The sequence below is a fragment of the Pan paniscus genome, chromosome 1 (assembly GCF_029289425.2).
Source record: "Pan paniscus chromosome 1, NHGRI_mPanPan1-v2.0_pri, whole genome shotgun sequence".
Lineage (NCBI taxonomy): Eukaryota > Metazoa > Chordata > Mammalia > Primates > Hominidae > Pan > Pan paniscus.
The window spans coordinates 36,089,845-36,110,669 of record NC_073249.2 but is presented as its reverse complement, the minus strand read 5'-3'; positions in this window follow the sequence as shown (position 1 = coordinate 36,110,669).

Sequence of the window (20,825 nt, the reverse complement as noted above, 5' to 3'; positions counted from 1 at the left end):
ATTTTATTTAACTTAATATCACTTAAATATGTAATGAATAGAAAATGGTTAATGAGATAGTTCACATTCTTTTCTCATACTGTCTTCAAGGTCCAGTGTAAGTTTCATACTTACAACACAGCTCAATTCAGATGCTAAATTCTTTTTATTTTTATTTTTGAGACGGAGTCTCGTTCTGTCGCCCAGGCTGGAGTGCAGTGGCGTGATTTCTGCTCACTGTAAGCTCTGCCTCCCGTGTTCACACCATTCTCCTGCCTCAGCCTCCCGAGTAGCTGAGACTACAGGTGCCTGCCACCACGCCCGGCTAATTTTTTTCTATTTTTAGTAGAGACGGGGTTTCACCGTGTTCGCCAGGATAGTCTTGATCTCCTGACCTCATGATCCGCCTGCCTCGGCCTCCCAAAGTGCTGGGATTACAGGCATGAGCCACCGCACCCCGCTGCTAAATTCTTTTTTTCAGATGCTGAATTTCCAGTAGTTAATGTGAAATATAGTCCTGCCAAAACAATAAAGCTAGAAGAAAAACACTTTACATTGCTTCAGTGTTTAAATTTAAATTATTTAGAATTGAATAAAATGATTCTTTCAGGTCTTCAGTTGTAATAGCAACTTTTCACTTATTCAACAGCCACACATGCCTAATGGCCACTGGCAACCATATTGGGTGGTGTGACTCTGTTAGTTGAAGTCCCACCTAGATTCAAGGGAAAAGAAGGTAAACTCCAGCTTTTAATGGGAGAAGGGACAATATTTTAAAGAAAAGAAGCAGGAGTATTGTGGCTGTTTTTGGAAAATGCAATCTGCCACACCCTCTGAGTTTTTCCCTTTTTCCCTGGTTTATTTGCTTTGGTCTCTATATTTCATGGCAGAGACTTTCCCCTAATGTGTTCACATTAAGACTGAAGCTCTTCGAGGTTGATTGGAGGCTCTGTGTGTGGGGGAAGTCTGTCTTTGGTAGGCTTCACTGAAGGGTGATTGACAGGGGCCAGGTCGTCTTGCTGGGAACTCACCACAGGTCAGCATCTGCTGGTTGTTTCTCTTAGGTCAGTTTCTTCTGAGAAGGCTCAGCCAGTCTCCTTAGGATATATAAACCTCGCTGTCAGTGTTCTGGAGGCAGAGGAGGAGGCAGAGGCAGTTTAAATGTTCACCAAATATCATTTTAGTAAAACAACTTTCTGGTGTCTCTACCAGAGACTCTCTGATCTAATTATGCAAAGAATCACCCTCCCAGGGCTTGCTGGGTTGGGAGGAATGGTCTCCTGACTGCCACAGGGAGGGTGGGGAATCAGCCAATCCTCTTCTTCACACTCCACCCTCACCCTGCCTCCTGAAGAAGGTCCCTGAGCCTTTCTGGGGCTCTCTACTGTGACGCAATCCCATGTCAGGGGCGCCCCCTCTACAGGCTCTTAGGGTTCATGTTTTTTCCACTGTGCTAAGCCAGTTATCAGTCATATATCCACTTTCCATCCTCCAAATATTTGGAGACATCTGTTGTCTGCTGTCTTCTCCTTTCCTGTTTTCAGTGTCTTTTGTATATTTCTTTGCTTATTATTTTAGTGGGGTTCTAGGAGAAAGCAGAGATAGCCTAATATGACAATGCCCACCAGAAGGAATGTCAAGGCCTTTTGGTGCCCTAGGACTTCTAGCTGTTGAGGTCAACAATTGTGTTGCTTCAAAAATAAAAAATTAATGTGAGATTTCGCTGTAAATTACACATTACTCATTGTAGACAATGGACAACAGTCAGCCAGTCGATAAATAGTGGGCAACTAGTATATGCCAAGCATTGTCAAGGTTCTGGGGATGCAGTGATAAACAAGGCAGAAAAGGCATATAGTCCAGTGCTTCTCACGTCATCTGGAGATTTGTTAAAAATGCAAATTCTGTAGCTGGCCATGGTGGTGCATGCCTGTAGTCCCAGCTACTCTGGAGGCTGAGGTGAGAGGATTGCTTGAGCCCAGAAGCTCCAGGCTGCAGTGAGCTATGATTGCACCACTGCACTCCAGCCTAGGTGACAGAGCAAGACCCATTTACTTATTTATTTATTTGTGAGACAGAGTCTCTCTCTGTCGCCCAGGCTACTAGAGTGTAGTGGCACGATCTTGGCTTACTGCAACCTCCACCTCCTAGGTTCAAGCGATTCTCATGCCTCAGTTTCCTGAGTAGCTGGGATTATAGGTGTGCACCACCACCCCCAGCTAATTTTTGTATTTTTAGTAGAAAAGGGGTTTCGCCATCTTGGCCAGGCGAGTCTCGAACTCCTGGCCTCAAGTGATCTGCCTGCCTTGGCCTCCCTAAGTGCTGGGATTACAGGCATGAGCCACTGTGCCCGGCCAAGACCCCATTTATAAAAATAAACATGTAAGAATATGGAATTCTGTTTCAGTAAATCCGGGATAGGGCCTGAGATTCTACTTACAGAGAAGCCTTTCTCCTTTATTCCCCTCAGAGTTAACCCTATCTCTGAGTGCTTCACTCTCAGTGTGAACAGAGGAAAGTCTCTAATGTGAAAAATGAATATTGCAACCCTTACTAATATCCTCTGCCTGTCTATGCTTTTAAAATGTTTTCACTTGGCCAGAAGTTGCCTAATGGCCTTTTGTAGGTTTCTGCACCTATTGTGTTCATTGGCTCCTAGAATCTCAGGAGTGAAAGAGACCTGAGAAGTTACCTAGTCTAGACCAGGTGTGGTGACTCACACCCATAATCACAACACTTTGGAAGGCCAAGGTGGGAGGATCCTTTGAGCCCAGTAGTTTGAGACCAGCCTGGGCAACATAGTGTGACTCTCTTTCTAAAAAGAAAAGAAAAAAAAAGATATCTAGTCCAAAGTGCCATTTGTAATACTTACATTCCTGTGGATTAAGCATCGCTTCCTGAGGTTACTGGACCATTGTCTTTGTGTTGAGAACCCAAAGGTGGGGTTGACGTGTCGTGGAAGATTACTGTGCCCACCGATCTGTGGCTCATCCACATGTGGGCACAGATTTCACCCTAGGCAACCCCTATCTGTCCTAGTGGCTTCAGTGTCCTTACAGACATGTGTCACTCAGATCAAGGCTGGGAGAAACTCAGGGACAGACTCCATGTGACATGCTTCTTGGTGCTTGGCACACTGTAAGTATTCAGGAGCTTATTTTTGTATATTTTGTATATATTATTCTATATATTTTGTATATATTTCATCCACTGGACCTTTGAGACTTAAAACATTGCCCGTGTACCAGAAACATCAACATCATCTGACTGCTTGAGAGAATCTCAGTCCCTACCCCAGGTCTATAGAAACAGAATTTGCGTTTTTAACAAAATCCCCGGGTAATGTGTGGGCACACTAAAGATTTGAGTAGCACTCGACTGTATGTATGCCTTGTCTGCTTTGTTACCACAAAACTTTGTGAGTGCCGTGGCAGCGTCTGGTGTATGCTGGCTGTTTGGCATTTGTGGACTGGCTGACTGCTGGTCATTGCCTTAGGTCTTCAGCAAGCCAGGCTGCAGCCCGGAGAAAGGGATCTCCAAGTCAGTTTCAGGATGAGCGGGGAGAGGAGAGGATAAAGACATCCTTGCTTTGTGCCTGGGATCTGTAACTTACTTGGAAGCCTCGGTTGTGAAAGCTAGTATTCCCTCCAAGATTCATCGTAGGATTTTCCCATCTGAAACTGACCTTTGCGATCTCTCAGTTCCTTTGGCGATCCTGGAAACTTGACACCATCTGAGACTCCTCCCAGCTCTGAGGTGACTTGGATATTAGATCAGATGTCATGGCTGTGTGGATGCCTGGACTCCAGGGCTTTCTCTGCTGGTCTGTTCTCTCTGGTGGTGCAGGAGCTGTTTCTGGGGACTGGAATGTGGGGCCTGGCTCTTCCCCAAGCACGGTCCGCACCCTGGCTGTGTTTCTCCTGACAAAGGCGCGAGTGTAGGACGTACCCAAACCCCAGAGAGTCCAGCACCTTCCTCCCAGCCGTGCAGAATTATTTCAAGAATCCCCTGTGGTTTTCTTCTCTTCAGGATTTTGAATGAGCCAACTTGAGGATAGCTCTATATTACCAAAAGGTTTTATAAATAATTTAACAACAAGGCCCTAAATAGTGTTATAATAATATTTTATTTTATTAATAATATATCAACTGAGAAATATAAAAATAAAACATCCCCTCAATAGAGCCATTGTACCAAACATTAATGACCATTGCCTGAATTGCGTTTAGAAGGTATAGATGCTTGAGCCAAAGCCTTCCTTAACCCAGGACATGCTCTGGGATAATTAAGATCACTGAAGCCTCATTACAAATGTATTTTGCTTAAAATAAAACTGCTTTCTCTAATTTAAAATAATACATATTAACTAAAGAGAATTTGAAAAATATAGAAACTTTCAAAGAAACAAAAGCACCATAACTCACCACTCAAAGATAAGTGTTGGTAACACTTTAAATCTATTTTCTTTTAGTCTTTTTTATGCATATTATGTATTATTATATAAAATTGAAATTACTCTGTATAGAAAATTTTGCATCTTTTTTTTTTTTTTTTTTTTGAGATGGAGTTTTGCTCTTGCTCTTGTTGCCCAGGCTGGAGTGCAATGATGCCATCTTGGCTCACCACAACCTCCGGATCCTGGGTTCAAGCGATTCTCCTGCCTCAGCCTCCCGAGTAGCTGGGATTACAGCATGTGCCACCATGCCTGGCTAATTTTGTATTTTTAGTAGGGATGGGGTTTCTCCATGTTGGTCAGGCTGGTCTCGAACTCGTGACCTCAGGTGATCCGCCTGCCTTGGCCTCCCAAAGTGCTGGGAATATAGGCGTGAGCCACCATGCCCAGCAAATTTTGCATCTTTTTATTCACCTAACATTATGACAAACATTTCCATGTGCCACTAAACATTCTTTGAAAATATCATTTTGCTTTACCTATAGTGTTCTATTACATGGAGGTCCTCTGTTTTTGTTGTTTGTTTTTCAATGACTCCTCTTTTGCTCATCACTGAGACCATTTTCAATTTTTGCTCTTACAAGTAATGCTACAATCACCTTTCCCAGAACCTGTCTTTGGGAAACAGTCTGAGATTCATGCAAAATCTTTTTTTTGAGAGAGTCTTGCTCTGTTGCCCAGACTGGAGTGCAGTGGCGCCATCTCAGCTCACTGCAACCTCCGCCTCCCAGATTCCAGTGATTCTTGTGCCTCAGCCTCCCGCGTAGCTGGGATTACAGGTGCGTGCCACCACACCCAGCTAATTTTTTCTTATTAGTAGAGATGGGTTTCACCATGTTGGCCAGGCTGGTCTCGAACTGCTGACGTCAGGTGATCCGCTTGCCTCAGCCTCCCAAAGTGCTGAGATTACAGGCATGAGCCACGGTGCCTGGCCACATGCACAGTCTTTATTACTAGACCAAGTTGGGATTTAAGCTTAAGACTCTTGCTGTATATTTGCCCAACTGGTATGTGAAATAAGTTTCCAGTTTGCTCTGGCTTTATGGGACCAGTTCTTTGAAAAGTACAGTGTCAAAAACTCCAACTCCGTTCAGCTGAGTGTTCTGCCTAGCTCCTTTTCACTCAGTGGAAGGGAGATGGTGCCCATGGCTGGGCAGGACGGAGGTATCAGAACACAGAGTAGAGGAGTGGAGAAGAGTTAGGAGTAAAGGCTAGGGATTCAATTAGATGGCATCAGTGTTTCTAGTGCCTAAGGTAAGGACAGATCCCACTGGCCAAACATATTACTGTAAACTTCCCAGTAATGAGTTTCTCTGTCCATGTTTTCTTGTTCTTACCAGCTCATCTCTCCTATGTGCCGTGCCCTCTCCATTTCCACCTCTGTTTTGTACCAGTCGATTTGCTTTTTCATCAACTGACTTGACCCTGTAACTTCTGAGAATCTAGTCACCACTCCTAAATTACTTTTGGCTGAGGTCAGGAGACAGGTACTCCATTACAACTGACAGACCTCATTCATTACTGTTATTAGGATAAGCTAGGTAATGCTTTGGTAACAACACCCAAATTTTAGTGCCTTTATATAATCAAGTTTATTTCTCATTCAGGCAGCTCTCCTTCAATGGAGAGTGTGGCTTGAAGATCCAGTCGGCTTGGATTTCATGGCACCTTGATCTTAAGATATGATTTTTGAGATTACCATAGCAGGTGATGAGAGTATAGAAAGTTAAGCATTCTCTTAAGTGCTTCACTTTGGAAGTGACACAGTTTTGTTGAAACTAGGTGCATGGCCTCACTTAATTGCCAGGGATCAGGAAAATGTGATCCTCTGTATGGCCAGGAAGGAAAGAAGCTGGACATATTGGTAAGCATTATGTCTACCTGAATTATCAAAAAAACCCTTAAAATATGTTCCAAACACAGTAATTAGAGAAAAACATGGTTATTAAATATATGCAAGCAGCATTGATAAATAGGGAATGATGAGAGCATCCATTATGTAGGCTTTATGTTTCCAACAGAATTTGTTTACAAATATGTGAAGCTGTATGCCTTATGGTGAAAACAATTGCATCAAATTAACCTGGATGTCATAATGGAGCTCAAGGTAACCCAGGAATCTACTTATATTTCGAGATACAAATTGCATCACTTAAATGGAGAATGTTATGATTTAGCTAACTGGGAAAGAATGGCAAGTAGGTTTCGATTTGCATGCCACCTCTACTTGATTGGTTGTAGACTGCTTGGAACTCAATTGCTGTGTTGAGAAGGACTCTACAGCAGCACCTAGGCTCAGTGGGGAAGAGCTCAGCGGTCCATTCATTCAAAGAGTACAAAGCACTTAGTAGGTAGTAGGCACTATACCAAATGCTGATACTTCCAGGCCACATGGAACTTACAGTGTCAATATCACTTAGCAGCGTCTGTCGTGGGACGTGTGCATGTGGGTGTGTGTGGTGGGTTAGGGAAGTAGAGGCACGTTATTTACATCATATTTCCACCTCTGAGCTAATTTGACTGTTCAGTGGCCAGTTGGTGCCAGATCTAAGTAAGACAAGTAATTGCTAAACTGCTGTCTTTCACATGCACTCCCATAAGAAGGATGCAGGTTTTTTTTTTTTTGAGACGGAGTCTCCATCTGTCGCCCAGGCTGGAGTGCAGTGGCGCGATCTTGGCTCACTGCAAGCTCTGCCTCACGGGTTCACGCCATTCTCCTGCCTTAGCCTCTCCGAGTAGCTGGGACTACAGGTGCCCGCCACCAAGCCTGGCTAATTTTTTGTATTTTTAGTAGAGACAGGGTTTCACCGTGGTCTCAATCTCCTGACCTGGTGATCCGCCCGCCTCGGCCTCCCGTAGTGCTGGGATTACAAGCGTGAGTCGCCGCGCCTGGCCAGGATGCAGGTTTTGAAGGGTTTTCCTCTTGTCAGGATGAGTCCCATAGAACTAACCATATGCTCCTTCCCTGTGACATGTGAACCTGAAGGCGTAAGGACGTACCATCTCCCTTTATGTTTCTCTCTGCCTAGCTCATTCCTCTGGCTTCTATGTAAAACTTTGTGTATTTTCATTCTTAAAGTCCCATATCCTATTTCCTCACACATAGTTTTCTCTTTTCTTGAAAACTTAAGCTAGCAAATGGAAATGGTATCAGTATGATTCTTTAACCCATCCCAGGACAGGAGCAGGAGAACTGCCACCTTTCCTTTTCAGTTCCTTCAACAGAAGTGATACAAAGATCAGCGGGGTCTCCCGAGGGGCATCTTCTCAGCCTGGGCCCTGGAGTGGCTTCTCCATAGAATCTGTACAGTGAAACTCAAGTGAAATGGTACACTGCACAGAGAGGGCCTCACCAGGACTGACATGGTCAATTTCTGGTCTCCTGTCTTTCTTTGTTCTCATCAGCTTACCTCTCTTGGCTCCCCTAGTCTCCCTCATTCCAGAGAGCACAGTACTTGCTTGGGACCTTCTCATGGCCTGTAGTGGGCAGCAAGTCAAGGTCTGTGCCAGCCTTGAGTGGTCACAGGGCTGTTTAATGATACTGAGCTATGGCCAAATTTAAAGAGAAAGAAGAGGCTGGGCATGGTGGCTCACACCTGTAATCTGAGCACTTTGGGAGGCTGAGGCAAGTGGATCATTTGAGGTCAGGAGTTCAAGACCAGCTTAGCCAACATGGTGAAACCCCGTCTCTACTTAAAATACAAAAAAATGAGCTGGACGTGGTGGCGGGCACCTGTAATTCCAGCTACTCGGGAGGCTGAGGCATGAGAATCACTTGAACCCAGGAGGCAGAGGTTGCATTGAGCCGAGATCATGCCACTGCACTCCAGCCTGGGTGACAGAGTGAGACCCTGTCTCCAGAAAAAAAAAAAAAGAGAGAAAGAAGAAAAATGAATCTGTTTCTAAAGAAAAATGGGAAATACACCTTTACACATTTTTTCTTCTTCCTTATTATCTCTGTACCTATGTAATAAATATGATAAGTCTAGGAACAGGTTATACAAAACATTTTCTCCATTGAGACTCACTGAATATTTAGCATTTATAATTATAATAATATATACAACCATATTTGGCACTAGATATTAAAACACCAATGTCTATCTTCCAAAAGTCATTTCAGACCAATTATGGGAAACTTTTTTGAAGCTGACTGTTTCATTGGCTTAAGGATCCTTTATTCTCTAAGTATTCATTATCCGAGTCCCCACTTGCACATGGAAGGAAAAGTCATTCTAACAAGTGACCACTTATAAAATCAGTCCCTACTCGAACATCTCTCCCTGCTTCACACTAGAGTTTTAACCCTGCCCATTGGGTCAATATCTTTTACATCTTTGGCTCTCAGATAATTTCACGGTGTGGGAAACATTTGACAACACTAAGACAAATAAAATGTAAATGGATGAAAAAGTAAAACTGCAAATCTTGCAGAAGACCTCAGCTTTCATAAAGTTGTCAGTAGTGATTAGAGAACTGTTCCAGTCATGGGCAAAGCGTTTGGCAACTGGAGATCTGGCAGAGCTGGATTAATTAAAAACTGAAGAAGAGGCCGGGCGCGGTGGCTCACGTCTGTAATCCCAGCATTTTGGGAGGCTGAGGTGGGTGGATCACGAGGTCAGGAGTTCGAGACCAGCCTGGCCAATATGGTGAAACCCCATCTCTACTAAAAAAAAATACAAAAATTAGCTGGGCGTGGTGGCACACGCCTGTAGTCCCAGCTACTTGGGAGGCTGAGGCAGGAGAATCACTTGAACCTGGGAGGCGGAGGTTGCAGTGAGCTGAGATTGCTCCACTGCACTCCAGCCTGGGTGACAGAGTGAGACTTCATCTCAAACAAACAAACAACAACAACAAAACTGAAGAAGAGAAATGGAAATGGATAAGGACAGTATGGATGTTTTCCAAGAGAAATATTTGAGCCCTAAGAACACTGATGTAATACCCAAGTATTTAAAAAAATGGTCTGCTGTGTAATCTTACTCTTTGGCAAAAATAAAGTGAAAAGTATTGGAGTTCATAGGAACTTTGGACATCGTTAGTCCAGCTATCTCACTTTTGAGATGAAGAAGACTCGGAGAGGTTGAACATGTTGCACAAGGTCATGAAGCTGGTGATGGGCAAGACTGGAGCTTGGGTGCACTGCCTGCTTTGCCAATTCTTCTGGTAATTCCAGCCAGAGTTGTGCTTGATTCTCCTCTTCTCTTAGTTATTTGTTTGTTTTCTTGAGACAGAGTTTCCCTTTTGTTGCACAGGCTGAAGTGCAACGGTGAGATCTCGGCTCACTGCAACCTCTGCCTCCCGGGTTCAAGCGATTCTCCCACCTCAGCCTCCCAAGTAGCTGGGATTACAGGTGTCTGCCACAATGCCTGGCTAATTTTTGTATTTTTAGTGGAGACGGGGTTTTGTCATGTTGGCCAGGCTGGTCTTGAACTCCTCACCTCAGGTGATCCACCTGCCTCAACCTCCCAAAGTGCTGGGATTACAGGTGTGAGCCACTGCGCCCAGCAGATTCCCCTCTTGTCATTCCCCACATTCCACCTATAAGCAAATCCTGGTGGCCCCTCTTTCAATGTATACCTGGATCTGACTCCTTCTCCTTTCCCTGACTATCCCCCAAGCCCATCCTCGGGTGTCCTGCACCTGGCTTTTGGCAGTGGCTTTCCAATTGGTTTCCCCATTCCCTTCCTTGTCCCTGTGTTGTCTGTTGTCCACACAGCAGTCATAGTGACCCTTTTAAAAGAGGTCAGACCTTATTCCTCCTCTGCTCATAACTTCCAGTGGCTTGTCATCTCCCTCAGAATAAAATCCCAGGTCCTCACAGAGGTTATAAAGTCCAACCATCTGGCTCCTGCTCACCTCTGTGATGTCACCCGTATCCCATCCTCCCTCCCTGCGCTCCAGGCATCTGTCTCTTTTGCTGTTCCTCAATTCCCTTAGCACGCTTCCTGCTCATGGCCTTTGCACTTTTTTTTTCCCTCTGCCTGGAAGGCTCTTCCCTAGATAGCTCCCTTCCTTCTGGTTCTTTCACAGGTACCTAAGCTGTTTGAAAGAGCACCCTACCCCATCACCCTTTTCTACTTAATTTTTATTCATAACAAAAATGATACTTGACATGATATATATTTATGTTTATTACCTGGCTTCCCCTATCAGAATCTAAGTTCTGCATTTGTCGTATGTAGGCATTGTATCTCTTTTGTTTGCAGGCACTGTTTGAACACGAACGTAGTCAATGCTAAATAAGTAATTCTTGAATAAACAAATAAATAGCATGAATATGGAAATGAATAAATTTTGTTATGTATATTGGGGTTTCATGTAAGAATTTGTCTTAAAATTCAGACTGTTTTGCCAAGTGGGCTGGTGGCACGTGTTTCTGGCCCTCCTCTGCACTAGCACATTGTTGGGCACTGCATGGATCCATCCTGTGCTCCGTTCCTGTCCCCCTTTGCCAGGGTGAAGCCTCACACGGGGAACCAGAAGACCATTTGGGTCCCTGGTTCTCAGGTTCTAGGTGACTCAGTGGGGCGAAGTCACTCGTTGAGAGCCTCAGGATCTCAGGGTTAGGAGGGTGCTGGGAGTCTCACTCAACCAGAGCCACTGGGGCTGAGAAGAAATGTCTTACATGGGAGAAGGACTAGTTTTTTTTTTTTTAATTTAGGCATTTTTTGTTTGTTTGTTTGTTTTTTGAGACGGAGTCTTGCTCTGTTGCCCAGGCTGGAGTGCAGTGGCGCCATCTCCGCTCACGGCAAGCTCCGCCTTCCGGGTTCACGCCATTCTCCTGCCTCAGCCTCCTGAGTAGCTGGGACTACAGGCGCCCGCCACCACATCCGGCTAATTTTTTGTATTTTTAGTAGAGATGGGGTTTCACCGTGTTAGCCAGGATGGTCTCGATCTCCTGACCTCGTGATCCACCCACCTCGGCCTCCCAAAGTGCTTGGATTACAGGCGTGAGCCACCGTGCCTGGCCGGCAGTGCTCTTTTTATCAGGGTTTACATATACAATTTCTGGTCTTTTGGCCCCTCTGGTCATACTCCTGCATTGTGGCCAGAAGGGAGGGTAGAAATTTGGTCTAAGTTGTCAGACTTGTAGTGGGAAAAGAGGTTGAAATTCCTGGACAAAGTCAGCCTTGGATTTCTTTGGTGTGTACATGTTGGGGGTGGGTGATGGGGGTGAACATTTAGGGGTATAATGGAGAGCTGTGCAGAAAATGGATGCTTCCATGTAAAGGGGCTGTGCTGTTTGGGGATATTAGTTTTGAAAGTTTGAACAACATTTAAAGACTGATGATTTTAAACATTATTATCAATTCGCACTGGAGAAGGGAAATTTTGCAGCTGTGTGAGGTGGGGAGATGGGGAACTCAGTCCAAAGTAAGAGCAGTTCTTAGTGCTGAAGGAAGTTAAGCCAGGCCTCAGGAGGATCTTTTTTTTTTTTTTTTCCAAGACGGAGTCTTGCTCTGTCGCCCAGGCTGGAGTGCAGTGGTGCGATCTTGGCTCACTGCAACATCCACCTCCTGGGTTCAAGTGATTCTCCTGCCTCAGCCTCCCAAGTAGCTGAGACTACAGGTATGCGCCACCATGCCGGACTAATTTTTGTATTTTTAGTAAAGATGGGGTTTCACCATGTTGGCAGGATGGTGTTGAACTCCTGACCTCAAGCAGTCCACCTGTCTCAGCCTCCCAAAGTGCTGGGATTACAGGAGTGAGCCACCGCGTCCAGCCATCAGGAGGAGCTTCTGATTCTGCACACCAGGAGAGGCTTGGGGCACCTCCCAGTGCAGGGGGGGAACTGCACCCCATGGCAGGCTGAGTAGCTCTCTTCTCAGGGGTGCTTAGGTGTCTGGGAGCAGAAAATGACTTGAGGTGACCTGTTTGACTTTTATAATTCTTCGATTCTGGGTTATTTCCTTAATTTCAGAGTCAGCAAGACAACTCAGTTTGGTGGCTATTGATCTGAGAAATTGGCACCTGGAAGGGGATTTTCAGGGCAGGCGGCTTCTATCCTAGCTCCGGTCCCCTTCTCCACAACAGAACCGACTTGGAGAGTTCAGAGAGTGGTGCTGCAACTCCATCTCCTGCCCTTGGCTCAGTCCTGTAAACACTTGCCTATAATACTGTGCAGTGTGGCATTTCTCTTGCACTGTGGAATGAAAGCGAGCCTGGCCCTTTCCTCAAACCTCGGTCCTGATTGAAAGATGAGTGAGCCTACTAACTGCCATCTCCGGCAGCTTCCCCAGCTCCACAATATGAGGACAGGGTAATGATGTCCAATTTTGCACACTTCAGATCCATTAGTAGCAATTACCTTTCTCGAGGTGTTTTGAGTTAGTTTTAACATAGCATTCTTACAGTTGGTGGATAATGACAGTAATAATGTACACAACATTTTCAAGTCGCTGTTTTTAGCTACAATAACACCATTAGTAGGTTCTGTTTAACAGATGCATTTCATGCTAAAAGTTAAGGTTCTCATGATTCCTTTCCCTTCCCCCACATAGACCCTTAACTGCTGTTTTATTCAATGAAGATTTTTACTCTGAAGTTTGAGAGATATTTTTCTTTTTCTGAGTCTTCCTATTGAAACCGGATGGTTATGTCACTGGCTTGATCTAGAATCATTAATTGTTTTGCTGTTCTTATTTATCTGTTCTTTTCATGACCTGCAAAGTGACCCAGAAATCCAAAGCTCACGAAAATGAAAAATACATGTATTTTCCAAAACTCATGCAAGAGCCTGTGAGAGATCAGCAGGTTCTACACGATGCCTTCAGCCTTCAAGGCAGATAGGTGGCCACCAATCCGCCCAGAGGAGGCAACTCTCAGAAGGGAGATGTCAGTCTCTTCTAGTTACTTCAGTTGAGGTGTGTGGGTTTTTTTTTTTTAACTCCCCCTAATAATACAGAAGAATTGTGTATCCACTCCTCCCCACCTCCCCCACTCCTTCCTGAAGCCATCTCTGAGCACCCCAGGGACCAGGAACTCTTCTCTCAAGCCCTGCATTTTCATTGTTTATATCCCTTTTTTGACACTTTCCTATATGCCACCTCCTTCCATTCTTGCCGTTTCTCCTGCTGTTTCCTACACAGCTGTTTTGGTTTTGTTGTGTCCATTTCGCAGTCAGTCATTTGTATGTCTTAGTTCTTTATGTTAGTTTGATAATGCTATTGCCACAAAGTATCACAAACTGGGTGGCTTAGAATAACAGAAACTTGGCCAGTTGCAGTGGCTCACGCCTGTAATCCCAGCACTTTGGGAGGCCGAGGCGGGCGGATCACCAGGTCAGGAGATTGAGACCACGGTGAAACCCCACCTCTACTAAAAATACAAAAAATTAGCCAGGTGTGGTGGCGGGCACCTGTAGTCCCAGCTCCTCGGGAGGCTGAGGCAGGAGAATGGCGTGAACCTGGGAGGCGGAGCTTGCAGTGAGCCGAGATGGCGCCACTGCACTCCAGCCTGGGCGACAGATGGAGACTCGATTTAAAAAAAGAAAAAAAGAATAACAGAAACTTATTCTCTCCCTGTTCTGGAGGCTACAAGTTCACAATCGAGGTGTTGGCAGGGCCCTGCTTCCTCCGAGACTCCGGCTGGGAAGGTCCTTCCTCGCCTCTTCCAGCTTCTGGGGGTGGCTGTTGGTCCTCGGCCTTCCTTGGCTTGAGGCCGCACACTCCCGCCTCTGCCTCTGCTGTCACGTGGCATCTGCTGGTGTCTGTCTTCATATGGCATTTTCCTCTTCTTATAAAGGACACCAGTCATATAGGATTAGGTCCCATTCCAATGACCTCATCTTAACTTGATTACATCTGTAAAAGCCCTATTTCCAAATCAGATCACATTCACAGGTACCAGAGGTTAGGACTTCAACATAGCTTTCTGGGGGACCCAATTCAATCATACCCCATCCACCCTACCAGTAAATTGTAGTCTTCTTGAAGCCTGGAGTGTTTGGTGAACCCCCTTAGGTAGCATTTCCTAACACCTTGACTATGGAACAGCAAGGAATGGAATCCTGAGATTCTTTTTAAAAGAGAGTGTCCTATTGTCAAATGCATTAGAGAAACACTGTTCCTATGCCCTGACCTGGGGACTTGAGATGCTCACTAGCCTACCAAAGGCTCTGAGGAATCCTGTGAAGACACTTGATTAAGTCAAGCTTATTTTCACTAGCTTTTTGGACCACGGTGGCTTTTTTTTTTTCCTTCTGGGTTTTCTCTATTAGCAGCAATGAAAATACTTTGGGGGAAATAGGCCCATTAAATGCTGTTATGAATTGCCCAAAATAAGGTAAGCAGAATAATATGATATTTAGTTGAATAATTTTTTTTATAACATGAAATGCGTGCTGAAGAATAAGAGGGATTTTTTTAAAGGACTTAATTATGAGAGATACTCCAATTCAGTCGAGAGGTGGATAGAATGGCTGCGAGTCCCCCACGTGCAGCCTCCTCTCCTGACCCTGTATGGTGTGCTTCCTTGCTTGAAAGTGGAGACAAGCATAGGTCTTAAAAATGGGCAGCGCATCATTACTATTCGAGCCCCGTAATTCAACCAGGAAAATCGGTGAAGTCAGTGAGTCCTTCTGCTATTGTGTGCTTTCATTCACAATGATTTTAAATGATGTGATAGAACAGCAAGCTGCCTGGGGAAAACTTGATTTTCTGCTTACATTAAAAGGAACATAACACTGATAATTTTCCAACAACAACAACAAATATTCTTTTTGACCCTTTCAACATCATGTGAGTTCTTCATCTGTCTTTTTGGCAAAAGTCGAATCCCAGGTGGACTTCTTAGCAAACCTGTGAGGTTGTTTCCCTTCCGTCTCTGTCCATTGGTATGATTTGGGAGGACAAATTCATTTTGACACTAGCCTGAGCAAAACCTAATTAGGAAGGTCAATCTCCTGGCAAAAATGCCACACATTATATCATAAAGCCAAACAAAAATGTTTTTTGGACTCATGGATGTTTCCTAGTTTAACATAAAACTGATGTATTTATCACACATAGATATTAAGGGCTATTTCACAAGAAGCATTATTTGTTTTTTAAAATATACAACTTGGAATTCATTGCAGGTTCCCTTTAAATCGCAAATAGTCCTGGTATATTTCAGTTAAGCTTTAATATTTGATATCAGCACCAATTTTCAGATCTATATTAGTATATAGGAAAGAGTGGTTAAGAGCATGGATTTTTAAGTCAGGCAGACCTGAGTTCAAATCCTGACTGGCTTCATTCCTTGCTGCCCCCCACGGGCTTGTACAGATGACTTGCTCTATTAGCCTCAGTTTTCTTATCTGTAAAATGGGACTCATGATACCTGCCTCAAATGGTTATTGTGAGAACTAATGAGATAATGAATTTAAAACTCTATTCCTGGTTTGTAAAGATTTTAGCTTAATGCCCAGCATGCATATCATTTGCCACTGTTATTATCTGCTACCTTATAATCATTCACATTTTTCATTTATTTAAGAAATACTTATTTTTTATGACAAAGATGGTATTACTTCTTTATTCAGGAGGTGACATCATCAGGCTCTGTGTACCCACACAAATCTCATCTGGAATTGTAATCCCCATAATCCCCACATGTTGAGGGAGAGACCTGGCGGGAGGTGATGGGATCATGGGGGCAGTTTCCCCACGCTGTTCCCTGTGATAGTGAGTGAGTTCTCACAGGATCTGATGGTTTTATAAGTGGCAGTTTCCCCTGCTTTCCTCTCTCACCTGCCACCATCTAAGATGTGCCTGCTTCCCCTTCTGCCATGATTGTAAGTTTCCTGAGGCCTCCCCAGCCATGCTGAATGGAGTTGATGAAACCTCTTTTCTTTGTAAATTACCCAGTCTTGGGCAGTTCTTTATAGCAGTGTGGAAGTGGACTAATACAGTCAGTTTCCACTCAAGTAGGGTGTTTAGTCCGAGGAAGAGATTAATGACCAAGGCAGGTTAAACCATGCCTAAATTACATTACCAAATTGGGACGATATTTAAAAGGTGTTTTCTGGTGAATCTGATGATTTTAAGAAATAGTTACTGAGTGTCTATTATGTGCTAGGCACTACTGAAATTGCTAGGGATATAAGAGAGAACAAGTAAGTTCCTGGCCTTGTAAAGCTTTCATTTTAGGGAGAGGCAGATGATGAACAAATTAATAAGCAAATAGTGTGTCATATTCTGAGGATGACTACAGAGAAAAATAGAGCAAGGTAGGTAGGGCATGCAGTGTGTGTGTGTGTGTGTGTGTGTGTGTGTGTGTTGGAGGGGAGGTCTGTGGGTTATTTTTACACAGAGTGATTGAGGGGGCCTCATTAATAATGTGACATTGGAGTAGACACAGAAAGGAAATGAGGAAATAGATTTCAGGCACAGGGAGTGGGGAATGCAAAAGTCCTGCAGTAGGCGTGTGCTTGGTGTTATCTGAGAAGCTACAGAAAGCCAGCATGGCTGGGGCAGAGTGAGCCAAGGGGAGGATCATTGTGGGGGTGAGGTCAGAGAGGGAGCCTGCCAGGTGAGGGGTCTTATAGGAGCCGTAATAGATTTGGGCTTTTATTCTGAGGGAAATGGAGCCATTGGTGAACTTCCAGCAAAGGAGCGATAAAATCAGACCTATGTTTCAGAAAGACCAAGCTGGCTACTGTATTGAGAATATATGATATTAAAATACAAATATAACTTGGGTGTGTGTAAATTGAGATAATGGGCTCTCAAACAAAACTTTCTGAAGAAGGCGTTCTCTGATTCATTGCTTGCCTTTTTCTCCTTTCCCTAGCTCTAATCTTCAATTCCCTATTGTACATTCTCTGTCTGTAGCTGCCCATTTCCCAGGGCCACTCAACATCACTGATGTTGAGAACAGTGTCATAGTCAGCTCAGGCTGCCATAAGAAAAAGCTAGGTCCACTCTGAGGCTTCTTCTTTTGGTTTGTAGACGGCTGCCTTTTCACTCCATCCTCACACAGCAGAGAGAGAAGGAGCAAGCTCTTTCACGTCTCAAGGACACAAATCCTATCAGTGATCCTATCTGGGATCAAGGCTCCACCCTGATGACCTTAACCTTCATCACTTCCATAAAGACCCCATCTCCAAATACAATCACATTAGGGGTGGGGCATCAATGTATGAATTTGGGGAGGGGGACAAAAACATTCAGCCTATAGCAGGTAGGAAGTGCCATATTAAATAAGTTCAGCTCTTTTTACCACAATGAAGAGTGTGGCATTGAGCTAAAATGAAATCTATCACCTTTCTCTTAGGAGAAACCCAGCAGTCACTGTTATTGGTCATACTGAGGCATAACCTAGTAGTAGAGTTGTGCCAGATGTGGTAGCATCTACCGGGGGATTGAGAGCTGGGGTCCAGGAACATATCCCATGGGTCTCCATGAGATGATTTACCAGATTTCACTTCAACATGAGGGGCTTTAGGAGGAAACAGTCACCTGCATCCCCTGAGCAGGGCTGTCCCAGGCAACTGTGCATGACACAGAGGCACCTGCCTCATGGGGCAAGCAGGGCAGAAAATCCAGCCTGGGCTCCTCTTGCCCAGCTTTGTGCCTACCTGGGGGGCAGGGGCTGTGTTCGCTTGGAGAGGGATGTGCTTTTCTGATTCACAGAAGTGCCTGTGGGCCAGTAGCTGTTTCCTTACTGCAAGTGTCTGATTGAACATCAAATAATGTTTTCACTGTCCTCAGAAGAAATTTCTCTCCAGTGTGAGTATCAGACATCATTTTGGTTCCTTTGGACCCCTGGATTGTTTTATCTTATGGATATTTACAGCTGCGTTTTCCTCTTCCTATGGACTGTTAGCTTAGAATTAAATTAGAGCCTCCCTTTAGCAAGTAGATGGGAGTTCATGGTAGGCATTTTCTGGGCTAAAGGCCCTTGTCTTGCAGGATTCCTGGCCTCTTGAAGTGCTATGGGTGATCTGGGATACCTTGTAAATTTATTAATTTGATGTGCTGCTTGGACTGCATCATAAATTGAGTTTTGGTCTCCTTATTTTGGGGGATTATTATAAATTTGTATTCATTCCACAAATATTTGTTGAGTTTCCTACTATGTGTCTGTATTAGTCTGTTTTCACACTGCTAATAAACACATACCCAGGACTGGGAAGAAAAAGAGGTTTAATGGACTTGTAGTTCCTTATGGCTGGAGAGCAAGTGGAAGGCAAGGAGGAGCAAGTCATGTCTTACATGGATGGCATCAGGCAAAGAGAGAGCTTGTGCAGGGAAACTCCCCCTTCTAGAACCATCAGATCTCGTGAGACTTATTCACTATCATGAGAACAGCAGGGGAAAGACCTGCCCCCATGATTCAATTACCTCCCACCAGGTCCCTCCAACAATATGTGGGAATTCAAGATAAATTTTGGGTAGGGACACAGCCAAACCATGTCAGTGTCCATAGTAGGGATGAAGATAACAGGCTAGGGCTCTCTCCTAAGGAGTCTGCTTGCTAATTAGGGAGGCTTAGACATTTCTCAGGTAAACAACTAGCAGGATAGTTATAGGTTGGGACAAGTGTCATACAAGAAGTAAGCAAGGTAGCTGGGTGCGGTGGCTCACGCCTGTCATCCTACCACTTTGGGAGGCCAAGGTGGGTGGATCATCTGAGGTCAGGAGTTCAAGACCAGCCTGGCCAACATGGTGAAACCCCATCTCTACTAAAAATACAAAAATTAGCCGGGCTTGGTGGCAGGTGCCTGTAATCCCAGCTACTCGGGAGGCTGAGGCACAAGAATAGCTTGAAGCTTGAACCCGGGAGGTGGAGGCTGCAGTGAGCCATGATTGCACCACCTCACTCCAGCTTAGGTGACAGAGCGAGACTCTGTCTCAAAAAAAAAAAAAAAAAAGCTAGCAAGGTGCTGTCATGGAGAGTAACTGTTGATGTGTGTTGGAGGAAAGGAGGCTCTTTAGACAGAGTAGGCAAGGAAGACAGCTTAAGAAGAGAATTACTTTACATAATGTAAATGAAGTCCTTAGCTTGATCCCTGATGTGCGGTCAGCTCTCAGTTCATAATAGTTACTATGGTTATTATTGCTGTTGTCACCTTTCCCTTATTATATGCTGCACAATGCGTGAAAGCAAGAACACATTGCCAGAATTTTGAAGAAATGATGAAGACTTTGCAGATGTACCAGCACTGGATGGTTGGGAAATTTCAGTTCATAATAACTGAATTTAACTCTTTCCATCTTGAAAGACAGGCCTTGCTTGTCAGGTGGAACTATGGAACTTTGCTCTGCATCTCACATTGGAGCTATGCGTCTCCTAATTTGAGCCCTCTCTCCAAACCGTCATCTTTAAACATTAATCTGCTGTACCTACCCAATATCTTTAAATCTGGATTCTCCTGATTGTTATTGTAGTGCAAATTTCAATTCATGTCCATTCAGAACCTAATGCAATTATATCCAGAATTAATTTGGGGGCAGTGTATAGCCAAATGCCCTTCTTTGAAGAGATTATATTCCATGTAGAGTCGAGTCATTAAATAGACAGAAATATAGCCCCTCTAACTTAATGTTTTGAGCACTCTCTGTGCTTGTAGCACAGTGAGCCTATGTGGTAGAAGAAGAGGGAAGAATAAGGGCATGAGCCTGGGAGTTTTGGTGAGTCTAACAAGTTCACTGTATTTTTAAGAACACTGAAAAGTACCAGAGCTAACCTGGTTGAAGAACTTGGAAAAGCAGAAGGCCTCCATCTTGCCCACAACTCAATGCCTTTCCTTGGTTACCTAAGGGAATGCACTTACGACTCTATTACCCAGCAAATTAGGAGAGTGATTCAGTCAGGTATATTTATCACGAAGAGAACTGAAGATAATTAATACACTGCATTGAATGCAAATTGCACCCACAGCACTTATCTCATTTTCAATTAGCACAAATGTTACAGCACTGCGGGCTTGTTATGGTTTTACCATGGGCTGGGTAATTAATTTCTGTGAGCCACATATCAGGCACCTGGTAATGCCGTTTATTAATAAATGTCACCCCAGGTATTGGTTTGTTAGAGGAGGTAAATAAATGGAATGTGCAGTTGTCTGCCCTGTGCAAATCTATTTTTACACCTCACTGAATCTTTTCACTTGTTTGTTTATTGACTAGAGTGACTACTGAGATTACAATTGCAAACAAAGGAAAATCCCCACCCTTAATGTGGCCTCGAAGGGGATTCCTTTTCTTCTCCCTCTGGGATCATCAGACCAGTGAGTGGAGTTGCTTTAGCACGCATTTTCCAGATAAGATTCATGGGGGTGGAGTTAGAAATGGGAGACTTCTGGGGAACCAACCCCATCTGACCTCAGCCTCAATCACTTATGCAGCATTAGGCACGTTTCTCCATCTGTGAGTCTTTGGGGAGCATGAGATTGTACAGGCCC